We start from the raw sequence: 5,942 nt of genomic DNA on the forward strand, positions 1-5,942 counted from the left end.
CCGCAGCTCCCATTGGCTGTGGTTCCTGGACTCGGCCAATGGGCTGGGACGGGAGCTGCGGAGTCAGTGCTTGGGCAGGGAGGATGGAGGCAGTGTGCAGCATGCTGCCTGGCCATGCCTCGCCTCTGCCACCAGCAGCGGGGATGGGAGCTGCTTGCAGGGACGGGGAGCCGCCCAAAGTGCTAGAAGCAGATGAAGAAAAAAGAGCTGTTCGAGCTGTTGGCACTGCAGGTCTCTGTAATGGAATGAATCCCCACACAATTAGCCAGCTTTACCCACTGTGCCATGTTGGCAGGCTATGTAGAAGAGGGCCATCTCAGCAGGAACACCAGGGGGCACTGAACCTGATGGGAGCACAAGCCCAGACCCACAGGGTTAGAACCCCCAAGGCCCCATCCATCCCTTCAGAATAGTAGCCATGCTCCTCACCTCCTACATCCGAGCAGTGGGCAGACCATGACCCTGCCTTCTCCTCAGCCCCTTTTGTGCCCAAGGAAGCCCAGCATGGCCTCACTGACAGCAGAGCTTGGGAGGCAGTAAAACCTTCACTCTCCATCCACCGGGCTCAGCTATGTAGAGGGTTATGCAAAATTATTGGTTGCATATCTCCTTTATTTGCACCTCTCCCTGTTTCCCCACACACTTGTCTCATCTCCTCTGTCTGCCCTGCATGTGCATGTGGGTGTGAGAGACAGAGGGAGAGCTGCTTTTCCCTTTCTTTCTTTTCTAGGTGAAACCTATTCAATCAAAAGTGGCTGCTTCTTGCCCTTGCTCAGTTTCCTGTACTGTTTCCATGGGAGGCAATAAATCAAAACAAGTAAAAGCTGAATAACCTTGTTGGGATTCTGCCCCACCCACTTGCATGGATTTGGTCTGATTTAAAGTAAATGGAAAGTCACCGTTTTTGTGCATATTTATATATAACTGTAGCTTCTCCAAGGCCTCAGATGTGGAGAAGCTCCCATTTGATAGATACAGGCTCTCAGTCATGAAAGGGGGGAATTTAGTCACAACAACAATAACAGTGCTGTACAAACAATCCAGGAATGAGCATTTAAAAAAAATCTATTATGTCTTTGAGATTTTGTTTGAAATCCCAATCCTACAAGCTGCCCAGCTGGGCTCTCTTATGCCTCTACAGAGCAGTACTGAAGTCAGTGGGGCCTGCATAGGTAGGTCTGCTGAAATGGGAAATGCAGGATTGGGGCCTTGGTTTGTTCTATTTGTATTGTGGCAGCATCTAGAGACCTCAGGTGAGGTTCAAGGCCCCACTGCGCTAGGTGCTGTATATAGACTAAAAGGACAATCCCCTCCCCTAAGAGCTTACAGTCTATTCAGGGTCAGTGGTGTTTTGATTTTGCATAAACGTGTTGGACACATGCCTTTAGAGCCACTCAGAGGCACATTTGAAATAAATCTGAATAATTAAATCAATCTTTTAAATATGCAAAATGCACTGCACAATCTAGTAGGTTTTATTAAAAATACAGAATGTTGTATAATGTACATTGTTGTTGACTCTTGCCCACGAAGAGATGCTCTCCCTATGCTTTCAGCAGAGGATGGGGTAGCTGTGCTACCCTGTGTTTCACTTTAATCCCTGCCCAGAGCTGGCTGCATTTCAGTGATTGTGATGTGATCCTTGCCACATTCTCTTGCCATTCTGTGAAGTACTTGGGGGCTTGTGTGTGCAACTGTATAAATCAGTTTGTTATGATAATATTAATGCATGAGCAGTTGTAATCCGGAGATAACTATCTTCTTTATGCAGTAACTCAATATAACCACTCCACTTCCTAACATACAGTACAGGTCCATGTTTGGTTTTCTAGTTTGGCATCAGAAATTACTCCTTTTCCTTCACTTAGCAGCTACAGACTTATATTAAGTGTTTCATTTGCATTGCTCAAGCAAATCCATCAGAGGGCTTCAAGACTTATAGCGGAAATAGACATTAACACTTTATGAGAGACGGGTAGGTGAAATAAACTGATAACACAATGATCTCTTTTATATTGTATTTGCTACCATCACTTCATGTCATCTTTAAATTTCATTTTTTCTAATAGCACCTATTTTCAAGCAGAGTAGCTTAGCTATAAGACCCCGAAGTGATAGATTGTGAGTAACTTTCTTAACACGTTAACAAAAGTGAGTATCATAATAAGTCAATGCAAAAGTGTTCCAGCACTGAAGAGTTCAAAGATTTCCACAAACACATGCTGTATGGTGCAAAATCCTAACAAGGATAATTGAAAAGTCTTGTACGGTACAGACTACACAGATTAATTTAATGCAGTATCTGGATGCTAATAAAATCAGGTTTCTTGGTGGTATGAGTGGGAATCATGAGGCCAGCTGTGAGAAGTCACTGGGTGAAACGTTCTTGCCCTCCTTGCATAACACTGGTGCAAACAATTTTAGGGACTGCAAGCCTTGATCTATAGAAATAAGAGATGTAACAGCTGCACTTGTCTCTCTTTTTAAGTATTAAAGCTGCTGAATGATCAGATCCTCTTTAAGAGGACAGTAAAAATACACACAGGCAGACCCTGTTTTTGCTAAGTGATGCGAAAGGTCTGTACCTCTGTTATTGAATGTAGGGATCACAGTGAAAGGACAAGAGGTTGTAAAGGGAGGACTTAACTAAAATGACCCCATGGTGTTCATTATCTATGATCTGTTCTCTGTCTTTTTGTGACTTTTAGGTCCTGATGTAGAGAAGTCAATAGGAGCTGGGTGCAGCCCTAGACGGCACAAGAGCCTCATCCTACAAATATTTATTACCAGTCTTCAGGTGAAATCCTACTCCAATGAAGTTAATCAGTTTTCCCATTGACTTTAATGGGGCTAGAATTTCAGGAATAGGGTCTATTGCAAAACTCACTTAACCCAATGAAAATGATCCCATTGATTTCAATGAACTTTGGATCAGGTTGATAATGTTTGCCACCATGAACTGACCCAGTGAAGTCACTGGTCCTGATTTTGCTATCACGCTGGTGTAAATCAGGAGTAACTCCACCAAAGACAATGGATTTATACCAGTGTCAAGTGAAAGCGGTAAAGCTCAGTGGTTCATTCATAATCATCATCACTTCACCTAGTGCTACGCGTTTGCAGGTCTGAGCCCTTAGCGGATTTCTGGGAGCAAGGGCTTCATTTGTTATTGTTCCTTCTTATACATTGCTTAGTAAATTGCAGTGTACTGTCCATCTCCAACAATGTGGCAGAGAGTGTTGAAAATTGAGAACACCTTTGAATCAAGGGAGCTCTCTGTTTGGTAGAAATTCCATACCTCTGTGAGCAGTGTTATCACGCTGAAAAGGAATAAAGAGGTGATGCACAATGTCAGGGTGCATCCGAAAATCAGAGCTGCATGAGAGATTGGGGATGTGTTTAGAATTTGAAAAACTGTAGCCCTTTGGAAAACATTTACACATCTGTATTCAGATGTTATGCAGTTGAATGGGTACAAATGATATAAAGCAAAGGCTCACCGTGTGTTAAAGGGACACGATCAATTTAACTTTTGCCCACCAAATTTTGATTTTGTACAAACAAGCCCTACTGTGACTTCTTCGGGGCTCTGTGCAGATGTAGAGCCCACTTGCGAAGCAGCTTGTGCAAGTGAAACCAAAAAGCCTTGTCTACATTAGAAAGGGCTTGCTGGTATAGCTAGTATAGACAATAGACACAGCTTATAGAGGCAAAAGAACGTTTTTGCCAGTATAGCTTATGCCAGTATAACTGTCTACATTAGGGCTTTTGCAAGTATAAAAATGGTGTAAAAATCACACCTTTAAGGGACATTCTATATCGGCAAAAGATTCTAGTCTAGATCCCGCTTTGGTGAATTATTTTAACCTTTTTTCCTTTTCTCTTTAAATACCTTGTGTGTGTGTTTGTGTTAGTCTGTGTTTACTTCTGATCCTGCAATCCTTGCGCAATATCTACACTACAGACTTCTCTGATATAATTACATTGGTCAGTGTGTGAAGAGGTACGATCCCCAACCAACACACCTGTGACAGCAAACACCTCTAGTGTAGACAAAAGTTATACCAGCAAAATTGAGCTTTTAGCACTACAACTTGTTTGGCTTGGGGTGGCTGAAATAAGCTTTTCTGATAAACGCACACTTTGCCAGTATGAGCTGCACAACACTAGGGGCATTTTGCCCATAAAGCATACTGATATTGCGAGAATGGTAAAGCACTCCTAGAATAGACTTGGCCTTACTCACTTGAACAGTCCCACGGCAGTTAAGCATGATTCCCCCCTCACCTTCACTGGGTTTTTAGTGGTGTAACTCCATTGCTTTCAAGGGCGTTGTGCCAATTTACACCAGTGTGAGATCAGAATAAGGCCCAATATGGTCACTTGTATGAGTAAGGATTATTCATGTATTGCAGGGAGGGCTCTATAATGGGTGGGGTGCGTGTACAATGGGAGAGTTGGTCTCTTTACATAATAAATATTTGACAACACTTGCTGACTTCTCAGTTGTTGTCACTTTGGACTGTGACTACAACCCAACTACCACCTCTACTGAGCAATCCCTCCTGCTAATCAACATGCAGGAAAGAAAATTCAACTTCTGGTGCCACTTCAACCAATGCAGCAAATGTTCTGTCCACTGCAAAGCACTAGAGGATAAAACACTAGTTAAAAATGAAAACACAATCATTCCTATGTATCGTCAGTCCCCCGTCTCCAGTGACCACAAACCAGAGATGGAAATTGGCAGATACAAAGCACAGTCTAAATCCAGAGAGCAGCAACTGTGCAGTCAACGTGACTGAGAGATGGAAGCACAGGGATGCTTTCCACGCCAGTGTCTGAAAGATGGCGTTTTATGAGCTTTCTTCAAATGATCAGGAATCATAAAAGCTGCCTCTTCAAAAAGAGATGAAGAAAAATTTTGCCTGACCCTGGGAGAAAGAAGAGAGACCAAAGTCAGTATCACGCTGCATACCAGCTTGCCCTGGGATACAGAATGGACAGTGCTGAAAAATGGACACAGGGAATCAAACCCAGGACACAGCATGTGACACTTTCCTGGACAGGTCAGACCCTCCTCCCCGATGGGCACCACAGCGGTCTGCCTTTTCCTTTCCCTTTGGCATCACTTGCTTAGCTTGTGGTGCCGACAAAGTCTCATTAAATACTGCAGGAAGGGAATGCCAACACTGGAGAGCACAGGGCCTGGGTCAGGTGAGCTGGATGGAAGGGGCAGGGAAAGTCCGCAGAGGGTCTTGCCCAGTAATATCCTTGGCTGGGAAGTGTCTGTTGGTGCTCAGATGCCAGGGAGGGAAAAAGTGTGTGTTGGGGGTTCGAAAGCATGAGTGTCACAGAGAGGGGGATAGAGTAAGAGTGTCAGGATGCAGGGCAGGAAAGAGTGAGTGAGTTGGGGTGAGATGGAAGAAAAGAGCGAGTGTCAGGGTGAGCGGGTTAAGAGTGAGTGTGTCAGTGTGCAAAGGGGAAGAGTGCATGTGTCAGGGTGTGGGGGGAGAGTGCGTGTGTCAGAGTGAGCACGGGGAATTGTGACTGTGTCGGGGGTGGGGGAAAGAAAGCGTGTCAGGGTGAGCAGGGGAAGAGTGAGTGAGTGTGTCAGGCTGAGCACGGGGAAGGCTCGGTGAGTGTGTCAGGGTGACCAGGGGAAGGCTCGGTGTGTCAGGCTGAGCACGGGGAAGAGTGAGTGTGGCAGGCTGCGCACGCGGAAGGCTGAGTGTGCCAGGGTGACCGGAGCAGCCCCAGGGTGAAGGAAGAGAGCGGCCCTGCCCGGGCGGAGCTGAGGACCAGCCGGGGCAGGGAGGAGCCTCGGCCGCAGCAGGCGTGAGGAACAAGGGTCCCGCCCCGTGTGAGCGCCCGGCCGGAGCACGGGGTGGGGCGGGCGGCAGTTGGCGGGGCGGGCCCGGCCGATCCCCTCCCCCGGGCGG

The sequence above is a fragment of the Chelonoidis abingdonii genome, chromosome 24, assembly GCF_003597395.2.
Source record: "Chelonoidis abingdonii isolate Lonesome George chromosome 24, CheloAbing_2.0, whole genome shotgun sequence".
NCBI lineage: Eukaryota > Metazoa > Chordata > Testudines > Testudinidae > Chelonoidis > Chelonoidis abingdonii.